General features: G+C 35.1%; 1 protein-coding gene across 1 annotated transcript in view; it reads right to left on the reverse strand.

Annotated features, from left to right (window-relative positions):
- The window catches only part of ADGRL2 (adhesion G protein-coupled receptor L2), a 584,864-nt gene that overhangs the window by 166,944 nt on the left and 393,370 nt on the right, over nt 1–24,550 (reverse strand). The window lies entirely within an intron of this gene.

Here is a 24,550-nt window from a genome sequence, read left to right on the forward strand (position 1 = left end):
GAACCCTGAGCACTGCCTTGGTGTGGCCCCAAAATAAACAAAACAAAATCAAATTACCTGAGCACCATAAGGGTATCCCTTTTGGCCTCCAGCACATAGCCTAACCACTATATGACCAGGGTTAAGTGTTGAACTGTCAGGCCCAGAAAGCCAAGAATCTTCAAGAGTGGCCATCTAATCCCTTAAGGCCGTAAGGATTTGAGAGGCACAAACAAACAACAATCTAGAGATACCTATAATCCAGCAACTCCACACCTTCATCTTAACATCTGAGAAATGTCCATTTGAAAAAGATACTGCATGCACCCTTATGTTCACAAGAGTATTACTTAAAATATCCAAAATATGAAAGAAGGGGATTAATAAGAGGTGGCAGACACTCAATAGAAGTACTACTCAGCTAGTCATTTTTTTAAAGGAATTAAATCTTCTGTGGCAACAGAATCAATTTGTAATAATTATGCTAGACAAAGAAGTGAGAAAATAAAAGACAAGTACTGGTTTTTCTGTTTTGTTTTGTTTTGTTTTGTTTTGTTTTTGCATTTGTGGGATGTAAATTACCAAACAAATGAACTAAAAAGTCACTACAGGAAGCCAGAGTGGTAATACAGTTGGTAGAGTACTCGCCCTGCAAGCAGCCAACCCAGGTTCTAGACCCAGCATCCCATATGGTCCCTCCAAGAATGATTCTTGAGTACAAAGCCAGGAGTAACACCTGAGTATAGCACCGTGTGCCCACAAAGTGAAACAAACAAAAAAATCACAACAAAAACTTCACGAAAACCAGAATGTTTACTAGTGGAGAAGGGTTGGAAGGCAGTGGTAATCAATCTTAGGACTGGAACCGTACCAGAAATTTTGTGGCTCACAAAGAAGTTGTAAAGCTTTACTACTAATAGTATTGTATACCAGCACTCTATAGATTTAAGATATTTAACTGCACCAATTACTAATATTATAACAGCTGCAACAAAGAAGTTTTCCCCATATGGAGGAAAGTGAAAGCCATATTGGGGAGAAGTTTGGGTTTTTCAGTCACACCTGGAGGTAGTCAGGGCAAAATAATAATCACTTGTATTATTTCATGAAATCTTAACATGAAGGGAGGAGTCATTGCTTTCAGGAGTGCTTAGGTGACAATGCATTGCTGGTGATCAAACCAAAGTATGTATGTATTCAGTCCTTTGAGCAATCTCTCCAGTCCCCAAAACTATTGTTTGTTTGCTTTCTGGGCACATCAGTTGTACTCAGGGACTACTCCTGGCTCTGTACTTGGGGTTGCTTTTATCAGTACTCAAAGGATGATCTGTGGTTCCAGGACTGAACGTGTCAGGGGCAGCCAAGTCAAGTGTCTGAACTTGTACTATCTCTCTTGCATACACCAACTACCAACGCTGTTACTAAATGGCAGTTCTCTCCAATTTTACCTAACATTTTTAGTACTCTAGAATTGACAGGCTGGAGCGATAGCACAGCGGCAGGGGGTTTGCCTTGCACACAGGCAACATGGCCCGCTCGAGCAAATCGATGAACAATGGGAGGATAGTGACAGAATTGACATTCGATTTTATTAAGTTCAATACAAATTACCAGCACTATATTCCCCACCAAAATCCCATTAGTGCCTACTATGTGCCAAATACTCTAATTACCTATCACTTAACCTCATAAAGTTGGTATTATCAAGGTCAAAAATCTGTTGTCTTGAATAAAAGGTACTCAACTAACAAGTAGGAGTCTGAATTCCAAAAAAAGACAAATTATAAAACCATTCTTCCTGCTTGTCATGAAATCATCCATTTAATCATGTTTAAATGAATATCTAGTATACTCTTTCTCAGTATATACTGTGAAAAAATATACTCTAGCAAATACTGGAGAAAATATATAGAGAGACAGTACTCCTAACCCTCACTCTCAGGAAGTTTACATTCTAGCTAAAAAATAAATCCTCCTAATAAAAGGCTGCAAATCCCCAACCCATATGTCACCCAAAATGACAGTTAAACTAAATAAACAAAGTCATTTACTTGTTATCTTAACACAAAGAAATGTATTTTCATTTATGTATATTACTATTTCACTTTACATGAGAACACTTAACTGACCCAAAGACAAAGCAGTAGCAGGACTCATGTTCTAATGTCCAATGTTCAATATGCCCAATTCTAAGTAGGTGAGAAAAAGTTACTTTACATCTTATTATCTTCCTTTAGAATTAAAAAAAGTCACTTTGGAATTATAAAAGTAATGAAATAAAAAAAATGAGTTGATTTTCAAAATGTTTACATAAGCAAAACTAACATCCCTTAGGTAATGATAACTAAACATTAACTTAATTTTTAGTATTTCCAGTTGAGCTATCTTAATTTTACATACTTCTAGAGCTATTTAAAGTACTTACAAATACATGTTAAAATAAACAAATTATTCTGGACTGATAAATCTTGTAATAAAGAAATTGCTTGTAAGTTAAAACTATTTCCTCCAATATAATTTATAATGAATCTTAATAATCATGAGAAAATATAATGAAAACGTCTCTGATGCTATAAAGAAATCTTTGTTCGGTTTAATAGGAAAAGTCCAGTGTTGTTCATGAGATGCAATCTTATATTTGGCTTGCTGCACTAGATCCTTTGTTCATAAATCATTGTTACTAGCCATTCCCTAAATCAATATTCAGATTCCCTCTTGGTCTATCTATACAACCACTAAATGAAATAATAATGACCCAGGATCTGTCGTATATTAGATCATCAATATCACCATCAGAGGTTTCTTAGAGGTAATGAGGTAATTTGAGTAAAATATGTCAAATTATCTTAAAAATACATATTAAAAGTTAACTATAAATACATGTAAGAGGCCACAAAAAATGCTATGAAATATAGCACACTGTCTCTTGAACTCAAAAGATTAAGCAACTTACTCACAAGCCTTGCAATTCTTCGAAAATAAATCTAGTTATTACATTCAAGGAATTTTTGATATTGAGTATACTGAAGAGAGTTGACTACTTATTATTTTTATCTTATATATGTATTGATCTTGTGTCAGAGCCTAAAGGGATTACAAAAAAGATAAAGATACATTTGCACCTTCAAGAAGTTAATAATCCTGTAAGGAAAATTAAGCATGCACGAGACCCAAAGGAGCACAAACACGAGTCCAACCCAGATTCAATCCTTGGCACCACAGGGCGCCACAGCACAGCAAGGTGTGGTCCAGTGATCCCTGTTAATGCTGGATTCAAGCAGCACCAAGCCCTCATGTCCTAGCACTGAAAATACAGCTAGCACCTAGTACTGGCTCAATTACAAGCCCAGAAGTCAACCACCCCACTTTCTGATTATCACCTGGGAGGCCCTCTAAGAAAAAGAAACAGAAAATTAATAAAATAAAATTACAAAGACCCAAAATATTAATTGATTAGTATATAACTCCTAAAAGAATATTAATAGCAACATAACTAAAATAGTTTATTATTTAATAAACTAAATAAAATAAATAAACTAAAATAAATGAGTTTCTGGATCTACTGAGGTCAACTAATTTCTCACCGAAAAAAGAGTTCGAGATTGAGAGGCCCCCAGGCACCCAGTTCAATCCCTGACACTGCATGATTCCCTAGGACACCCATAAGTGCCTGCCCTGCACCCCCCAAAAAAATTCCAAGACTGAAATCAGGAAATCTGTGGAATCCAGCTTTACCTTAGCAATACAAGGGTTGGAAAACTAACCAGCATCTAGCCTCAAGTTCAGCCACTCTATACAATACTAAAAAATATATACTACTATTCCATTACTTCCCTATTCTTACAGCTATATGTATATAGCTCTGATCCCAAATTAGCATGCTAAAATTAGATTTTTTAGGGACTACACATACTATATGTTTCATTAAGGGCTCACATCTATCAAAATGTGACAGGAACATTCTAATAATTCACTTTTAATAATACAGCTAAAAGTTTTACTATTTCGGAGAAATTATATTACATTCTTACACATGATAATATTGCTAACACTGTCAAGAAAAATAAAGTCATGAAATCTGCCTATAAATGGATGGACATGGAGAGTATTGTGCTGAGTGAAATAAGTCAGAAGTAGAGACACAGATACAGAATGACTGCATTCATTTTTGGTAAATAAAAATATATACATAGTAGAAGAATAATATCCGTGGCCAGGGAAAACAGATTAGAAAAACTGGTCAATGGTTGGAACTAATCACAAGTGTGTGTGAGTCTGAGGGTAAGTAACACAAAGAAACCAGTATGACAATAATAGCTGGGAATGATCACAATGAACAAGATCTGAGGGTTAAAAAGTAGGTGAAGGGATATTCCTGATAACCTTTCAGTATCACTACTGCAAACCACAATGCCAACAAAGGAGAGGGAAAGGAAGGGAGAAGGACAGAGAGAGAGAGAGAGAGAGAGAGACAGAGACAGAGACAGAGACAGAGACAGAGAGACAGACAGAGAGAGACAGAGAGAGACTGAGAGAGCGCGCCTGCCATAGAGGAAGGGGGTGGGGGTGTGGAGTGATGGGAGGGAACCTGGGGACACGGGTGCTGGGAAATGTACACTGGTGGAAGGATGGGTGTTAGAATACTGTATGACTGATATCCAATCATGAACAACTTTGTAAAGATATCTCACAGTGATACAATAAAAAAGCTTGTAAAAATAGTAACAATATTGCTAGCCGTAAATAATAACAAGAATTATTCCAACAAATATTTCATACTCTGCTTTCTTGGAAAACTATATATGATCAAAAAGCAACCTAACACCAGGTACTGTTTTCACAAGGGCAAGTTCCAGTACCTTCGCAAATACACTGTCGCCCAAGCAGCATAGCACAGCGGGTAGGGCGTTCGCCTTACAAGCGGCCAACATGGCCGACCCGAGTTCGATTCCTCCGCCCTTCTCGGAGAGCCTGGCAAGCTACCGAGAGTATTCGATATGCCAGACACAGTAACAACAAAGTCTCCAATGGAGACGTTACTGGGCCCGCTCGAGCAAATTTATGTCTACAAATAAAATTTTAAAAAGAACATTTCACTGAGTTAGAAAGAAAAGGGAAATATTAATTGTTGCTGAAAGTTAATTCTTTTTTTTTTTTTTTTTTTTTTTTTTTGCTTTTTGGGTCACACTTGGCCATGCACAGGGGTTACTCCTGGCTCTGTACTCAGGAATTACTCCTGGCGGTGCTCAGGGAACCATATGGGATGCTGGGAATCAAACTCAGGTCGGCCGAGTGCAAGGCAAACGCCCTACCTGCGTGCAAGGCAAACACCCTACCATCTGTGCTATCGCTCCAGCCCTGAAAGCTAATTCTTAAAATTAGATATAAATTTGTGATCCAAGTGATCCAAGCAAAATAGACTCCAAGCAAAACAGACTCAGTGAGAATAACTGAGAAACAGCTGGTGAGAATAACTCATCTTAAAAGCACTAGGAATCTTCTTGGACAGACCACTAAGAAATAGTAATAAACTGGGTCATTTTTGGACAGTTGTTCAATATCAAAAAATTTTAAAACCATAATTAAAATTAGAACATTAAGTTTTATGTTACTGATTTTTTTTTTTTTTGGCTTTTTGGGTCACACCTAGCGATGCTCAAGGGTTACTCCTGGCTCTGCACTCAGGAATCACTCCTGGCAGTGCTCCGGGAACCATATGGGATGCTGGGAATCGAACCTGGTCGGCTGCGTGTAAGGCAAACGCCCTACCCACTGTGCTATTGCTCCAGACCCAATGTTACTGATTTTTAACTAATCATGTGAAGGGTTATGTGGTTTTCAAAAAGATTTTTTCCATTTAAAAAAAAATTTTACAATCTATTAAAATTTCAAATACTGAGGTGATTTAAAAAACAAAAGCTCATGGGGTGGGTGGGGCAATAGTACAACAGATAAGGCACAGATAAGATAACATGCAGACAATGCAGACAACTGACCAGGATTCACTCTCCAGCATCCATATAGTCAAGGCCGGCCAGGAATGATCCCTGAGCAAAGCCATGTATGCCCTCTCACTCCTCCCCGCAAAAAAAAAAATTTCATTTTGTAAAACCCATTGTATTTTTGCAGTACTTCAACAATGAACTTTTTTTCCCCCAACTCTGAGCTCAGAAAAATGTTTGTTACTGCTCTACATCAGGAAGTTAAAACACCTTGCTTAATATACATGATGGTACTGATTTTTTTAAATCTCTTACACTGAAATTATCAACAGCATTCTACAATGTATGAAAGATTAGAAGCAAGGAATGATGCAGACTGATGTATGTATATACATATATATTTTCTATTTGCGTGTTGTTTTGGAGCCGAAGACCTCCAGGACCAGCCACCACCATGCCACCACCATGCTGAGACCACTCTCCGCACACATGAAGGTACTGGCAGAGGGACAAAGCCACGCGGGTTCCGGGGCCGAGACCTCCAAGCCTACTCGAATTGGAGTCGAGCATCTTCCACCCAGATCCTCCAAATTCCAGTAGGCGGGGGTCACACCCACCACCTGGCCCCCTGGCGCCGTGTAATCCCATCAGCGGCCAAGACTCAGAGACTATAAAATCCAGATCCCGGAACCGCGCGGCCGCGACATCTTATTATCTCATTCCTACTTTGGACAAACTTGCAGGCTGTCGAATGTAGCCTGCCCACAGGGCAGAGTCTGGCAAACTCCCCGTGGCCTACCAAATATGCCAAATACCAGTAACAATGATGGGTCTCATTCTCCTAAAGAGCCCTGAATATAATCTCAGGGCTAGGATGAAAGAGACGTTACTGGGGCCTGCTCGAGGCAATCGACGATTAACAGGATGATGGAATGAAATGAAATGAAATGAAAATGAAATTGGAGCCATACTCACAGTGCCCAGGGATGCACTAATACAAAACAGGGTTCGAGAAATCTTTCCTATCAATTGCCAGTTAGTAAACATTTGAGGTTTTAAAAACCCGCCTCTATCACAACTGTTCAAACTCTGCCACTGTAAAATGGAAGCTGCCATGGACAAGGTGTAATGAATGAGAGTGACTGTGTGCCAAAAGACGACGACGACGAAAATTGCTGGTGCCCTTATTTTGCCAAAGATTAATTCTGCTAACTATGAACAAGCACAAGATCAAGATAACCCAACAAAATTCAGTCAAGTAATGAACTGGCTCTTAACTATCAATGTCTGCCAAAACAATCAAACCAGATTTTGTCTGGTATCTTAGGAAATTAATTCAAATGTTAATGTAAATTAACCATGATGGAACAAAAAGAAAGGGAAGAAAAGCAGCATTTGGCTGAACAAATTAAGTGTTTCACTGTGTGTGTATTCGATGTACAGACCCCAGTTGTAAGGACAGATTGCAGAGTTGGGGAAAAAAAACTGCAGAAAAGGAAATAAATGACATTACCACAGCAACCTATCTTTCTACGTTGTTTGGCAGGAGAAAGTGTAAAACTAATCAAAACAGAAAGTAATAGGAGACTGAAAGGTAGTGAGGTTTGGACAAGACCCCTGAGGTATCCTACCATTAGTATGGTTTCAAATAACTGTTGGTAAAAATGGCTTCAAACTCCTGAAATTTCTGTCACCGCTGCTACTCACCCATATGAAATACAGGCTATATCCCAGTGCACACTGTATCCAACAGGAAGCTACTAAATTCTAATTTGCTAAACTTATACTATAAAGCTAAAAATACTCCATGGCCAAAGTCACTAACTTGAAAACTTATTAAATCAAAACAAATACATACATTCTTTTCAACACTTAAGTGTTTTTAGAGTTCTACAGTTCCTCTATCTAGTTCTCCCTAGTAAAAATTCTTTGATTGTTAATATGCATATTTTATTTTCTGCAATCTAATGTTATTAAAACTTGGTGGCAATGCTACAGCATACTATCAGAATAATATTTCTAAGTTGCAATTAATAGGTATCACTTTAGAATACACGAAGGCTAAACTTTTCTATCAATATTATATATAAGACAAAAGAGTGGAGAAGGTTACAAATTTTTAATAAGAGCATTATATTATGGTAGTAATAATCTAGGTGTTTTACTGGAAGTGAAGTGGATTACTGCAAATGAAATTTTAAAATGTCCTTTCCATTTTACAGATAACACAAAATGACTTTTTTTCATGTCTCTAGTGATAAGGATAAATTTGCCGCACATTTAAATGGTGCCTTCACCCTTCCCACCCTAGCTCATGAATTAATAATTCAGTGACATTAATACAAGAAGATAAATGATAAAAAGGTTAAGGCGTATGGGCCAACAATACAGACATACTTCTTTTAGCACAGTTAATACTTCTCTGTCAATTATGGCTAAAACTTTTTAGCAGTTTTCAATAGCATTTTTACCATCTAAGTAGCAGCTTATGCACACACAATTTCACACAATTCCAGCTTAATAAATCTCCTGCTGATGCCAAACAATCATTCTAGGGGATTAAAGTGCAATATCTGTTATCAATAATATTTTATATAGCTATATTTATTAAAGTCTCTACCACATTTCCTAAAAACTTCCTTGACAAATATGCTGTTTAGAATTTCATATACATATGTACATATACACAGACATATGTATATATATACACATATATATCTTTCAATTGGTGACTTACAGTAACAAAGAAATTTATTAGTATAAAATGGTAGAAGAAATAAAATTATATTTTCTGAAGAAACAGACTCCTTTGAATGAAGTTCACTAACTGCACATATGTGTACCCACACAGAATGACTAATACACACACACACACAAATTAAATTAACTCATGCTTTAGAGTTTAAAACCAAAATTCCTCTAGAGCATTAGCTACTGTTAGCTTGGGCAAAAGATAGCACCACAAATAAAGAATGTACTTCATTTTAAGGTAGTACACATTCCTTTGGGCTGGAGCGATAGCAGAGGGTAGGCATTTGCCTTGCACGCAGCCAACCCGGCCGACTTGGGTTTGATTCCTCTGCCCCTCTCAGAGAGCCCAGCAAGCTACCAAGAGTATCTCGCCCACACAGCAAAGCCTGGCAAGCTACCCGTGACATATTCGATATGCCAAACACAGTAACAAGTCTCACACTGGAGATGTTACTTGGCCCACTCGAGCAAATTGATGAATAACAGGAGAACAGTACTACAGGTGCAGTGCTACACATTCCTTCACTCTTGCACTGCATCTTTGAAATCCTTAATTCCACTTATTCTGTTCATTAACTGCCCTAATAATTAACCTTTCTATGTAAACTTCTGCAAAAATCTCATAATTGACTTCTTGTCCTCCATCCAAGTTGCCAAACTACATTAGACTAATCTTTCTAATTTCACTGCAAACCATAATCATGTGTAAAATTGAAACTAGAGATTGCATAGCTAACTTGGGCCTGCAACTTTGCAAAGGTAGATCTCGAAACTGATTTTATTTCTCCCAAAAATTCCTGTTAGTATTTAGGTGTAGTTTAATAATCATAACTCATCTATCATCTCTCTTTTAGCAATATGAAGATTTCAAGACAGGGAAAGAGGAAATCACAAAGTAAATTTGGGGATTTGGGGAGGGACAGCAGCAAAAAGCAAATCTGGGACTAAACAAACCAATCTCATTCCAAAATATGCTTCTGTCAAACGTATTTTCTCAGGAATTCTGTAAGCACTTTCCAACATTTCACTTGCAAAAATTGTACAGGATTAACATTGATCAGACTTGATATTAAGCCTATTAAACCCACCTTTGCCATAAAGTCAGACTGACCATCTCAAGATGAAACAAAATGCCTTAATCATCAGGTTCTGAAGTTGTTACTCAGAGCTTTAATCTGTCATTTGTTACTGGATTATCCCAGGACTCCTCCCAATTAAGCTTTCAATTCATTTTAAAAGTCCATTTGGTGTAACTTTTTACTATTCATCTTTCTAGAACAAATATCTTCAAACATAAAAAAAAAAAATCTAGAACTAATACCTTCAAACAAAACCAAAAATATTTCCAGAATATGTATTTTAAGACACCGAGTCAGATACCACAAACGACACAATGATGCGGTAGATAAGAAAATGAGAGGGCATAATTTACAAATAATGACAAAGTTGAGAGTTAAGTGTTCCCTATGAAGGTTGATTTTTGCTCATCTACTTTATAGACTGGCTCTGGTTTTGGTTTGTGGGCCAGCCATCTTACTGGGGGGACTATCTATCCAGTCCTTCACTTGTTTTTCTGGATCTCTCCCTCCAGTGCTCAGGACTTACTCCTTGCTCTGAACTCTAGGATCACTTCTAGAGGGAATTGAGGGGCCCCTATGCAGTGGCCAGCCTCATGCAAGGCAAATCCCTTAATCCCTATACCATTGCTATATTCCTCCCTTTAACTTTGATCCTGATGACTGGTGCTATCTCCTGGTGATTAATAGAGTATATTTTAACAAATAAACCACATTTCCAGAAAACTAACAGAAGTATCAGGACAATTTTTGGCTAAAAAATTTGAGGGTCACAGATATGGTACAGCAAGTAAGACACTTGCCTTTCATGTGGCAAACCCAGGGTTCTATTGTGGGCACCATATACTGTCCCCGAAGTTCTGCCAGGAGTAATCCTCGAGCACAGAGTCAAGAGAAAGCCCTGTACAGTCAATGTGGTCCAGAAACAAAAAATAAAATATAAACTTGAGAATGGCCACGCTTATTCATTTCCCATTCTGCCTCTGAAAATATAAAGAAATTAGATTTTAGTGCCAAAGTAGGCTTACCCACATCCTATGCTATCTCAGCATACTTAAGCTATTCTTTCAGCCTAAGAGCTTTCTGTTCCTTTGCTATTACTATGGGTTTACCAAAATTCAGTTTAGTTCCAGCACTTAAGTATCTAATTCATTCTCCCATTCCCTGAACCTCAACCACACACATCTGGGAAGCACTGTCACGTGTGGAATTACCAAGGAGCTCTCATCAAGTAATTTAAGTGTCACTGTCAGGTATCAGTGAAGTAAAACCAAAAACCATGTCTTTCACATCTGTAACCTCAGTGTACAGTATCCTTGCATAGTGCTTGGCAAGAGCAGGTGATACATATTTTCAAGAGAAAGGAAGAGACATAAATAGGTAAAAAGAGGTGAGGAAGGAAAGGTGAAGCAATGAAGTAGATAATGAAAAAAAATACATGAGTAGCACTGTAGCACTGTCCTCCCATTGTTCATCTAGTTGCTCCAGCGTGCCCAGTATGTGAGACTTGTTGTTACTATGTTTGGCATATCGAATACGTCACAGGTAGCTTGCCAGGCTTTGCCGTGCGGGCGAGATACTCTCAGTAGCTTGCCGGGCTCTCCGAAAGGGGAGGAGGAATCAAACCCGGCTAGGCCGAGCCAGCTGCACACAAGGCAAATGCCCTACCGCTGTGCTATCGCTCCGGCCCACATGAGTAAAGAAAGAATTTTTTAAATGAACAGATTTCAAGAAGTGAATTTTTAAAAATGGAAAATAGCAGCCAGGAAATGTAACTCAGTGATAGAGCAGCTGCTCTGCACACAATCAGGCTGGGCTGTACCCCTGGCACACATTACATGTCGTAGTGTGATCCCCGACAGGCATGATCACTGCCAACTGCCAGTGCCACAACTGTGCAACCTTAGCACTGCATATTTATAAAATATTTTTATATAAAACATAAGAGTGGAAATAAAACAGAATGCACATTGTGTGTGTGTGTGTTTTGTTATAGAGCACTTTTTCAAATACTACTGAGAGATGCCATATTAAAAGATAGAAGAAAAACAGGAGCAGGAGCCGCAGAGACAAAGCATTTGCCTTGCACACGCCCAACCTGGGTTCAATTGCCAGCACTGCATCATCTCCTAAGCATCAGCAGGAGTGATTCCTGAGCAAAGAGCCAAGAAGGAGTCATGAGCACAGCTGGGCATGGCCCAGATACCTCTCCGAAAAATTATAATAATAACAAATACTGACAATAAAGATGGATATTTTTCAGAAATATCTTAGTTTACCATTACTATCTAGCAAAGATACTTTGTTATTTAATGTTACTTACAGAGTCAAATAAGCCCTTCAAAGAAGAGTTTATAAAATCACTGAGTCTTTTCATTGGAAAAGTGAGTAAGTAGGAAAGACCACAACTGGGGACTGGAGCGATAGCACAGCGGGTAGGGCGTTTCCCTTGAACGCGGTCGACCTGGGTTCGATTCCCAGAATCCCATACAGTCCCCTGAGCACCACCAGGAGTAATTCCTGAGTGCAGAGCCAGGAGCAACCCCGGTGCAAAGCCCGATGTCATCAAAAAAAAAAAAAAAAGAAAGGAAAGACCACAATCAGATTCAACCTAACACTGCAGAACAATAACTTAATATTTTCGTGAAAATGTAACATCTATACAAATTTTTTATTTAAAATACTTAAAATTATATTAATATCATTAAAATGTAAAATACTGAAATACACATGAATATTTTGCTTTTAAATTTCTAATTCAACAAGACTGGATTGAAGCTGAGATTCATCTTTAAATTATACTAAAATAACTTTTTTTTTGCCCAGTTTGTGCCCACACTCGGTTATGCATGCTGCTTTCTCCTGGCTCCAAGCTCAGGGGTCTTTCCTGAATGTGCACAGGTGACCGATGAGATACCACCGATCAAACCCAAGTTGGCTGAATGCAAAGGCAAGCCCTTACCCAACGTTGCATTTTTCCAGCACCAATAAAAACAATTTTATAAATCTTTCTGACAAGGTAAGATTTTGGCATCTGTAATTTCCCATATTTTTAATAAGAAAATAATGTCTCCATCTTAAAATTCCTCTTTTATAACTTAAAGATCTTAAATAAAAAGCAAATACGGTACAGTATGCTTTTAGCAATATTCAGGACAAACGAAATTGAAATCACATTTCTTTTTCTTTCTTTCTCCCAAATTTTAGGGCTGATATTAACACTCTAAACCAACACTAATCATGGGATTCTATCTAACCTATACCTGATAAATCAATAAATTTTACAATTGGATATTAAGTATCCTATTACTGTACAATTAAGGTATCTGATAATGTCTATAATGCATGCAGTATTGTAGGTTCTTTCACTTTATTATTTAAAATTTACTGAAGGTGTTGAGAAACCATAAATTTATAGTAAATCTTAATTTTCAACTGCTCCTCAAAACAGTATTTGCAATTTGATTGACTTTAATATAAAATGAATCAAAGAGTGCCAACAACATATCTAAGGAGCTTGTTTCAAAAAGATATCTAAATATTAAAAATAAAATGTAACAGTTTTTAATAATAGGGCTCTGAAATGGTATGTCTCTACTAATCTAGGAAGACGCGATTCTCACATAACACTCGTCAAACTAAATACAAGAAATTGTTCTGGCATTTCACTAAATTAAAATCGTGAAACCCTACAGCTACAATGTACAAATTTAGATTTTATTAATACTTTAAATCAAACCATAGTTATTATTCAGTTTCATATAATGCAATTTATAGTCTTCTGCTAGTTGGTCCAAAGGATGTGAGTTATTGTTAAACTGATTAATGCAAGAACACAATAGGATTTTAATCAGGTTTTAGTATTAGTTACTAGAAGGCATTTTTGGAAGGCAGACAACCACAATTTCACAATTAAAAGATAAAGATTATGCACCTGTGATATCATTTACTCAACAAAGAAAGGAATCGTGAAGTAACAACTCCCTGCACACCAGAAAATGTGCAAGATGATAAAATTTGGACTACTTCTTCTTAAAGTTTTTTATGAGATATTAAATACTAGTGTTTCCCATGTTATAAGTGACCGTATGCCAACCACACAAATCTTTCAGAATACTTGTAAAGATTTTTCTTAACATATTTCATACAATGCAATTAAATACACCGTTTCCTTAACCAAGTAAATAAAACTCATACTATAGTATCAAGAACTATATAACTTTCCTTTGTTTCATGTCAATTACCTTACATGAATCTATGTCTTCAGCATGACGGACGGATCTATTAGCAGAGTAAGGGGAAAGCCAGACTTCATACCAGGATACAGTTCTGACAAGTATCCTCTACTGACTTCCTTTTGAAACTGTTAATACATGGGAGGATCCTGCTGTCTGGGATGATTTGGGGGGAAGGGATTTCAGGGCTGGGTTGAGGTCAGGAAAAAAAAATGAGAAGAATCCTACTTGCATGATTCCCACATGGAAAGCTAAACAGGCATGAGACTATAAAATAAAAACTACCCTTTCTACTGAAACACAGAAAAAAGCAGAAGCAGTAAATACTGATAGGTTCATGTAGACTGGTTGTCATCAATCTTTCAAACAATTCCGATTAAGATCAAACAGGTAAATACTAATGTATAATATGTAACAGTGCAATAACAGACAAACTAATAATGAAAATAATAGAAAACCCTAAGAATTGAGAAAAAGATATTCTCCCAAACAAAAATGAGAAAAAATTAAAGCAGATCTATGAAGCACCAACAGATGCCAAAAGACATGAGGTACTTGACTGCAATGCAACGTTCATTGAATTTAATCTATGAGTGACAATTTTTGGGAGCTTTTCATGTAGGAGACTTGGTTAAGTACTAAATCGCACCATACAAATTTTCACCATTATATGGAAGCAAAATTACCTTTGATTTATAGAGAAAAGCCAGTACTATTTTATTATCAGCTTTATCAGTTTAGCGGAATCTGCAATCAGCTAGGTTCTAATGAAATTTACTGTGATCTTTATTATCATCAATGATAACTTTATTTAAATATTCAGTCTACTTTGAGTTAATCCCTGATGATAGCTGTATTAGATGCTTTCAGTTGTTCAGTCTTATCACCCATAATTAACTAAATGCAAAGGATCAGTTATACAACCAAAAAGTTATTGCTAGTCAAAAGAACTGAAAAGCTACTATGGATATTCATTATTCATATAAGGAACAAGAAGCAGCTGGGAAATTTCCTTTCTATCAATAGAATAAATAGAGAAGTGTGTGGTAACAGCAGAGAAATCTAAGTCAAGACATCATCAATGCCTAAAGCGCATACTTTACATAACAAGTCCAGGTTACATAGATACCAAACATCTTATGGTCCCCTGACCTGGGGTTCCTGAGCAGGATTACCAATAAGTGATTACCAAGACTGAGCCAAGAGTGTAAACCAAACAGAAAAGATAAATTTCAAAAACATAAAATAAAATAACCCTTCAAACTTCCAGCTTTCAGAAAAGGAACAAGGTAATAACGAAACCCTACAATGCCAAGTTAATTGGTTATAGAGCTATTAAGATGTTACTAAAATAGTCCTGAACAATTAAGAGTATCTCAGTAGATCTATTCATGAGAAAAACGTTTTTTAACAAAATAAGCTCTTAGCTTAAACTAGACTATCATATCTGACTTCAATGTTTATAATTAGCTTGTAGAGGCATCACATAAAATACAAGTAAAGCCAAAACATACGCCTTGGATGCACTTCATAAAAATTTTCACTTTAATCATCACTAGAAAATAAGCTGTGTAATATACATACCTACATATTCCGTATTTTAAAAACCAAAAAAAGATAAACATCACAATCAATTTATACATGCAATTTTGAGAGGTTACCAATATTCTTCAGGTAATCCCTCAAAACTGCAGTCACCTCAAAATATTGTCAGAAAAATAAACTATCATCACCCTTGTTCTCAAGCAGACTAACGGAAGAAAAGACCTAGGATAAGATTTCTAACTCCAATTCTACTCTTGATTCAACTGCCAAATTCTATTCCATCCTTAAGAAACTTGCCCCTTCATCACTGTCATAGTCTTTGTATCTCATCTGGAGTTTTGTCCATGACATATAATTAGTAATAATATCTCCTCGACACTATTATCTAAACTCTAATCTGTTAACCACCTCAGTTATTAAATAAAAAACTAGCAGTCAAAAGTTAACACTTTTTCAAAGGAAGATGTTGTCTTTAGGGCCTACATAATAACCATAGCAGAATAGGTTCCTTGTAAACAATGTACTAAGCATATCAAAATTTCATCTCCTCCCATTATCTATACAATTTGTACCTTCTTTACACCTTGAGACAAAACCTATCTATCTGCTTGTTTTCCATGATCTTTTCCCCTCATACACCCTGCATCTGCCAAATCTTCCTGTCTCTAAACATCTCCTTTTTTCTGTACAACTCAATTTAATTCACTCAACCTACAACATATTTCTATAGCTTTTCCTCTACCCTACAAAATATTTCTATAGCTTTTCCTCTATACCCTATATTAGCGTATCATTTCTTAATATGATTATTTGCGGAACTGTCTATTTTTCTTATGATTCTAAGTACCTAGGCAAAGGCAGTCCTTTATTTAAACAACCGTAATAAAATATCTCTTAATATTCTAAATTAAACTAAAGCCTAGAGGTTATGAATAACCAGATGAAACATGTATATACATGAAATGTGCTAATAGATAAAACTGTTCTTGCAAAGGATAAAATGTAATTAATATTAAAAATACAAACTTTAAAACCAAATCAAAGACATATTTTGTGTTAAAAGTTGTTGCAAATTTGGTATTAGAAATTCTGTCACATTTTATAAACCATACATACTACCATAATAACCTTTATGGTACTATAAGAAGTAAAAAAAATCTTTAAAGTAAAATCCACAGTATTATTAAAGAAAATCTCAGCCCTCAGATGCCATTTACATGCAGTATTTATTGGAAATAATTCCTTGTAACTTCCAAAACCTAACATGAGAGAATGCATCCATATTAAATGCCAAATTATTTTTTTAAAATACAATTTTTATTTTAATTGGTCTCAAAAATAATTCAAGAATCATCTAATGCACATGGAATTTAACGATTTATCAAAACGAAGTAAAAGATGGCTAATGGCAAAAAAAATTGAATCTTAGTTGGTAATACCTTCTGGCCTTAAGAAAACTATAAATAGCACAACACAGAAAAGTGACAAGGCTATTAAAACTCAAAATCACTTTATGCAAGCTTACCTTGAATGATCTGAGTTGTACCTATAAACATCCTTATAAGGAAAATCTAAAATTATGAGTCTTAGATTATTAATATAGTCTTAAAAATAATTCGAGAGATAAAAACATCTGCCTTCCAGCTAAATAACCAACTAGACCTTTAAAATTTTTTTCTTTTTTTTTTCTTTATTAGTGAGATATATGAGGTACAGTTGTAGACTTACAAATTTTTGTGCTTGGTAGACCTTTAAAATTTTGAACTATATTTGGAAGATAAAAGACAATATTCTGGTTAAACTTAGAATTTAACAATTTCCACAGGGAGTGGAAAAGTGGTGCTCTGAAGCACTACTAAGGGGGCCGGTGGGTCCAAGAGCACTCCCAGAGGCACTCCACCAACCACGCTGGTCAATTAAGTGCTCTGACCTAAGATAACTTGTTACTCAGACCCAGTAGTGCTCAGGGGTTCTGGGGGTTAACTAATGGTCATGCTCAGGGGTCCATGAAGTCTCCAGGACCAAACCCAAGACTGTGCACCTGCTCCAGACCATCAAAGAACGTTCCCAACTCAAAATTTTAATTTCTTACATTATAATATTTATGTATACGGAGTTAACATTGTGCAGTTCTAGACTTAAAGTTTTTTTTTAATCACTAAATTCTGTAGAATAAAACTTTTAATCCTCAAAATCCAAAAGAAAGTCATACTAATAAAGTTTTTAACTTGCATTAAATTGTCAAAATATTTTCAATCTATTTATAAATCCTGCAACCAAACATAGACTGAAGTCCTACCTTTAAAGCTGTTTCTTCAATACAATGATAGGTGATTTTGAAATATTTTAACCAATTAAACATTGATATTTCACCAATACTATAAGTAAAATTTTTTACTGCGTGTACTGCATATGATATAAAATACTGAAAATGTAATGCATGCTCAGCATTAAAGTTAAGGGTGTTCATAATTGTAAGTGGGGCTTAAAAAATTTACAGTGGTAATAGACATGATACTGTCCCCAAAAGCTAACTTTTATTAGCAGCTTTTAACTGAAGCAAAATCTGTATATACTACTTCATTGATTTCTTCCCTGTTAAGATTAGCCTGGGTTTTGAGGGGTTTATTTCTTTTTTTTTCTTTTTTGTGTTTTAGGTTACAAAGGTGGTACTCAAGGTTACTCCTAAGTATATCTTTGTAGTGCCAGAGATCAAACCTGATTCTCTCACATATTAAAGAAATGCTCTGCCCAGGATCTGTTTTTCCACAACCTCTGACTTGAAAATTTTTTAATTGTTCATACATGTTACAGGTCCTCATCTAAATCTCTATTCTTTCATAGGGTTGCATATGCTTTTTAACCCTTTTTATCCATATGTTATAGGCACTTACCTATATCTTTATTCTTTCATAGGGTCACAGATGCTTTTTAAACCTTTTAAACCTCGTTTAAGCAACAATATTAATATTCCGATAGAAAAGTAGTAAGGAGAAAAAAGTCAAGAGATTCTATGCTAATGCAACAACTTGTAAGTTTCAGTAACAGACTGAGCCTAATTTTCAGACCAAAAAAATGAGGATCAGAAAATGTTAATACCTAATCAAGAATTAAACCACATATGGCTGTACCAGATTCTACTCACAACAAACTACAATGGCGAGTAATGGATGCCACCAATTATATTATATAATTACACATATAACTCCTTTTAATATTCAAACTAGCTATTTTTTGTTTAAAGGTATCTTGCGTTGGGGCTGGAGCAATAGCACAGCAGGTAGGGTGTTTGCCTTGGACGCAGCCAACCCGGGTTCAATTCCCAGCATCCCATATGGTCCCCTAAGCACCACTAGGGGTAATTCCTGATTACAGAGCTAGGAGTAGCCCCTGTGCATTGCCAAGTGTGACCCCAAAAGCCAAAAAAAAAAGGTATCTTGCGTGTATGCAATCAACCCTGATTTGGTCCCATCCTTGGCACTACATGGTCCCTCACAATCCACCCAGAAGTCTGCAGAAAGTGATCAAGCACAGAGCTAACGTAGCCCTGAGCACTCATGCATGTAGCCCAAGACACTAAAAAAAGGCACATGAGATGAAGTTTTTGTTTTGCATGTTGAATGAAACCAAATATAATGAAAAATCACTGTTGCATACTAATATGAATAATTATCAGACCAAATATCAGGAAAAAATGCCATACAAAAGTGAAAATGCCCCTTTTAAATTATGAAAGACAAGTATTGGAACATCCTAAAAGGCCACCACAATATAATGTTTCATGTTTTAGTTAAAACCTATGCAATGATGCTAATCACTGTACTTCTGTCTTAACTCATTTTAAGAAGCCAAACTTTAGCTTATTCAGAGCATAAAATGAAAACCTGTGTGTTTCAATTTACTTGAAAAAGAATAGTAATGCCCTCAATCATCAATTAATAAATGAGTAACACCAAATTATTAAGACACCTGAAAATATTGAGGAATATGAAAAATACTACAGCAATTTATAATACACTTAAACAGTATTCATAGGAGTAGTGGAAAACACCTGATAATATAAATTTTACAAGTAGATGAGTTCATTATTCTTTGCAAACAGGCAAAATCTCTTAAAATAAAGCTAGCTACAACTAAATTTTAGTTAATTTTCCAATTAAAGGTAACATTGATATTACTAAATTGTAACTTTTTTGATACATTATTCTAGATTATCACAGAATTAACAGACATGCTGAAGAAAGTAAGGCCATTACTTTATTTAAAAAATAAAATTTTCAATATTCTTAGAACATAAACAACAATCACACTACAAGGTATTCAACATTCTACTGCTCTAAAGAGCTTTAATTTTTTTCTAATTTCTAGTAAGTTCTAAAGTTTTTTTTTAATGTTAACTCTGAGCAATATAAATTTTAAGTGCTTAATATTTGTTCCTACGCTGTTTAAAAGTATGTAATATTATTATCTACTAGAATTGTTTGAAAAGATCTCTATTCTCATGTAATGTTGGAAGAACTTAAGTATTAAAAAATACAAGAAAATAGTGGAAAATAAAAATATATGGGAGGTGTGCAAGAGTGACTACTGAAATTGGCAAAATAATGAAAGTTAATATGCCTTATTATAAATTCATATTTTAAGTCGCCAAAATCCTATAAAATATCCTATAAGTGCTAATCAACACTAGATTCCTAAAAAGATTTCAAATAACAGAAAAGTGCTGTCTGAATGTCATATCTTAATGTGTTGCAGCTGTTATTTGAACCCCAGACTGCAAAGAGCAAAAACAAAGAATTTTGCTGAAATGTAATACAAATATTTCAAAGCTCAGGTACTTATTTCTGCATTAGCCAATAGCTATCTTGGGTCAGGAATAACCACTAAGGGGTAACAATATTTTTGTTTCAATGCTCTAACAAGTAACAAAATGCTTACTTAACCTTTTTCTTGGAACTAAGCTAACAATTTATTTAGGACTTCTGGTATTAGAAAACACACCTATCTTCTCTAACTTACATTTGATCAAAAAAAATGCCATTTTAATCAATAATAGCAATTTAAATAGCATCAAATAAAAGCTTATCTTCTTAAAACACTGCATGAGACTTTAATGGTGAAATGGTTTCTTTCACTTCTTACAGACACTAACCATGTCTTATTAAAACATGGAAAACATTACATGTACAGAATTATGCTTATGTCCATTTTTACTTTGAATTTCTGATACTTCCTCAACTGCCATGTACAAGCTCATATAAATGAAATATAATTATGCGTCTATAAAAATGTGAAATGCTATCATTTATTCTTTTAAAACAAAAATTAGGCATTTCTACTATTTTAGCATTCTTCCTCTACAGTGCAGTTTTGAAGTAACAAAACTGTGTAAATGCCACAGATTATACCATACAATGCATATACTATAAACTAGTCTATTTAAACCTGCGTTAGGTTTGAATCTGAAGTTTATGAAATAGACAAAAGAAAAAGTCTTTGTAACAATATTGTTTGTTTTCATAATTAAAATGAAAACATCTTCATTTATATCTTAGTAATAAAACGGCAATTTCAAATACATTTAAAATATTTTTCCAACATAATTATTAAAACATTCAGGATCACCCGGACTCCTCACATAAATTTTTTAATAAACATTATTTAGGGCTCATTACATGTTTTGTTAACTTCCAGCTAAAATTTTAGCACATAAAAATATTTGACTTAATCCAAAGTGTATAAAATGTTCAATCTTTTTACCTAGTAACGTCCAGTTTTATATTAAAAATACTACTTCAAATATATTCAAACACATAATGAATAGCTGGAAATTAGTTACACTATAGTTTACTTATAATAGCATTCGGGTTTTTTTTTTACTCAAATTGATGCAGGAACAAACAATACAGGCACACGTACGCAACAAATGAGCAAGGTGGGCTATATTCATATGTCCTGCTGTTCAAGAAAATTTTTAATAAAACCTTCTTGGATAATTTATAAAGACTATCAAGGTGATTTTTTAAACTGAAAGCCAGTGGCCAATAAGATTTCTTGTTATAAGCATCCTCGCTATAATGATGCATTTTACAAGGACAATAATCTAATTAAGATCATGCACAGTCCTCACAAGTGACAGAAATTTCAGTTTTAAAAATCATTTGGCAGCCTATCTTAAATTTAAGACAACACAGCAGCACTTACCCTAGGCTGTACTTTCCCAATAACCTCACTGAAGTTATGCATTCCTTGACAGTCACTGCTTTTCTCCTCACTATATTCCTGGAATGAATTCTCGAGTAACCCTTACCTCACTGAGGAGGGAGGTGTGGTAAATGAGGAATAAGGGTAATGAACTGCAATACCGCATTCTATATTCCAAACTCGATTAATACCAGATTCGATTTTCCAGTGCCTATCAAAGTTAGCACTAGGATAAACACAAAATCCTTTTACAAAACTATTTTAAGACAATGAAGCAAACATAGTAGTACTGCCTATCAATAATTCTACAGAGCAGAGTACTTGTATACTTTTAAAAAAATAAATCATCATAATCCTATTGAAGTGGAATTGCTGTTGCTAATATTCCTAAACTGATATGCAAAGACTCTACCTAAGTATAGGATAGCATTTTAGGATAATTCGTGACCATGCTGAGAGTGTAATACTTACACAAAAACCCATATAATGAATCTCTTTTATTAGGCAAGTTTACCGACTTGGGGAGTCGTTCTCTAACAATCTGACTTTCACACTAGAAAAGATTAGCTAACGATAAATACATTCCAATAAATTGCATTACAATTTTTAAAGTGTAAATGTAAATATTTTATGCCATATTATATCCTGGCGAACTAAAGATACAAATGGACTTGTCCAAGTGGTCAGCGTTTCCTTCTTTTCCAAGAAGTATATTCTAAAATAATGTTCCGATACCAAAAATGTAGAAGTAAATGAAAGATTCATTTTTAATAGAATTCAATGTACTTGATACTTAAAACTTCCTGGAATGATTAAACATGTACAGGTAATGTGAATATTTTGCTCACTGAAAATATCAGAAGGCTCCTAAAATGCTCTGCACCCTGATTACTAAAACACCTGATCACAAAATTCATATATTTCCAGGTATTCCGGCTTATAGTTTCTTACAAAATTTCGTAGGCACAGGGATCAGAATGGAAAAAGAACTCAGTTTGTTAAGATGTAAGTGGAAATCGATTTTAAGCAAATATTGACTATTTTGCCAGAATTCCTTCTCTTTCCAAGTCAGCCGTTTTCTAAACCATTTAATATTAGTTCTATATTGATAGTTTCCATGTGTAAGTGCCACTGCACCAACCAGTCCTTCACAGCAAAAAGAAGTCAACCGAAAGTGATAATTTTTATTTTCAAAAGAGCTCACATATAGCACATCTAATTTATTGAGTGTACAGTAATACAGTTTATTGCTTAATGAGTATATTTCATATAACATTATAATTACATATATAATTACCTAAGATTTTTCAGATCTCTTTCAATACTAGATATTTAAGCAGACAGTTCTTCAGTTTGTCTTCCCAGTCTTGGTAAAAATTTTAAATTTTTACTCAAAATGAATATACCTTATTGTTCAAGCTATTTTTACTAATTTAAGCAAATGTTAAAAGTACATTTGCAATCTTATGATTATAGGAAATGATAAATACCTAGTGTATTTTATGTTAAATTTTGTTATAATTTGGCTAATTCCAAACTGCTTTATTCTCTGTAGATCAATTTTTCCTCAAGAGAAAATAAAGATACCTTAGCAAATTACAGTTTTCAAAAGAATAATTATCAATTTAGACTGCCTTGATTGTTTTATCTCATATACAAGCTCCCTCTGCAGGTAATAACAAGAGTTAGCAAAAATATTTAAAACATGTAGGCAGTTGCCTGCATAAAGATGCAGGTCATCACTGTATAAAAATCCTATTATGAAGTATTGTTCCCTCCTCCTTACCAATTATCTGATTAAAATAACTGCTCCTAAAAATTTGCGGCTCAGCAAGATTATTCTTGTCCTCTCTCTGGTTAAGAATGCAGCTTGAGAAGACAACATACACAAATTTTTCACATAAAGTCACCCAAAAGCTACTCTCACAAAGAGTATTTCAATGAAAAGAAAATATTACTGTGCTTACACAGCACCAGCCTGCAATGACAGACCACCCAAATGAGACTACCCAATCCCTTTATTTGAAGCATCTTCTAATTACTAAGTAAACATTCAAAGTTGCACTTCAGGATTGATTCAAACAAAAAAGACTAATACCAAAGAAAAAGAAATGTTGTAACACCATCTTTTACTTGGACTAATTCCCAAACTTGGAGCTGTGAAGTATCTATTTTTGGGAAAAAATACTTTGTTTCCATTAATTAACTACAAAAATAAAGGATTTCTATTTTCTTTTTTCTTGCTCTTAACACTTTTGGGCTTTTTATATACACTTTTGGGGTTTTTTTTCTAAGTATACAGAGGAGAAGTATCTCTGTCCAAAAAGAAAAAGATAATATGCAAAGTAAGAAAAAGTTTCAATGCCTCAGTGCATCTGGATACCAAAAATCCGTGGCTCTATAATGTCTAATGAATAAGATAAATCTGTGGCTATACAATGTCCCATCCTTTAAGATTACACCTGTCCCCCATATGCAATCAACACCTTTTTGAGACGAGTTGCGACGGGACTTGGGGGTATATCAACCTCCTATAAACTTACCTATAAACAAATGATAGATTTTTTATTAGCAAACTTATTATAAAATGAAAATGAATGATACTTTAACTAAAATATATATGCAGAGATATCGACCGCATTTTCTGTATCCAGTTAAACTTAAGAAAATAAGATTAAGGAAAGAGTATACAGTAGGTAGGGAGCTCGCCTTCCACATGGTTGACCTAGGTTCAACTCCCAGCACCCCATATTGTCTCAAGAGCAGCCAGGAGTGAGTGATCCCACAAGTACATAGCCAGTCATGAGTAAGCCCTGAG

This window comes from Sorex fumeus, unplaced genomic scaffold (assembly GCF_029834395.1).
Source record: "Sorex fumeus unplaced genomic scaffold, SorFum_2.1 ptg000047l, whole genome shotgun sequence".
Lineage (NCBI taxonomy): Eukaryota > Metazoa > Chordata > Mammalia > Eulipotyphla > Soricidae > Sorex > Sorex fumeus.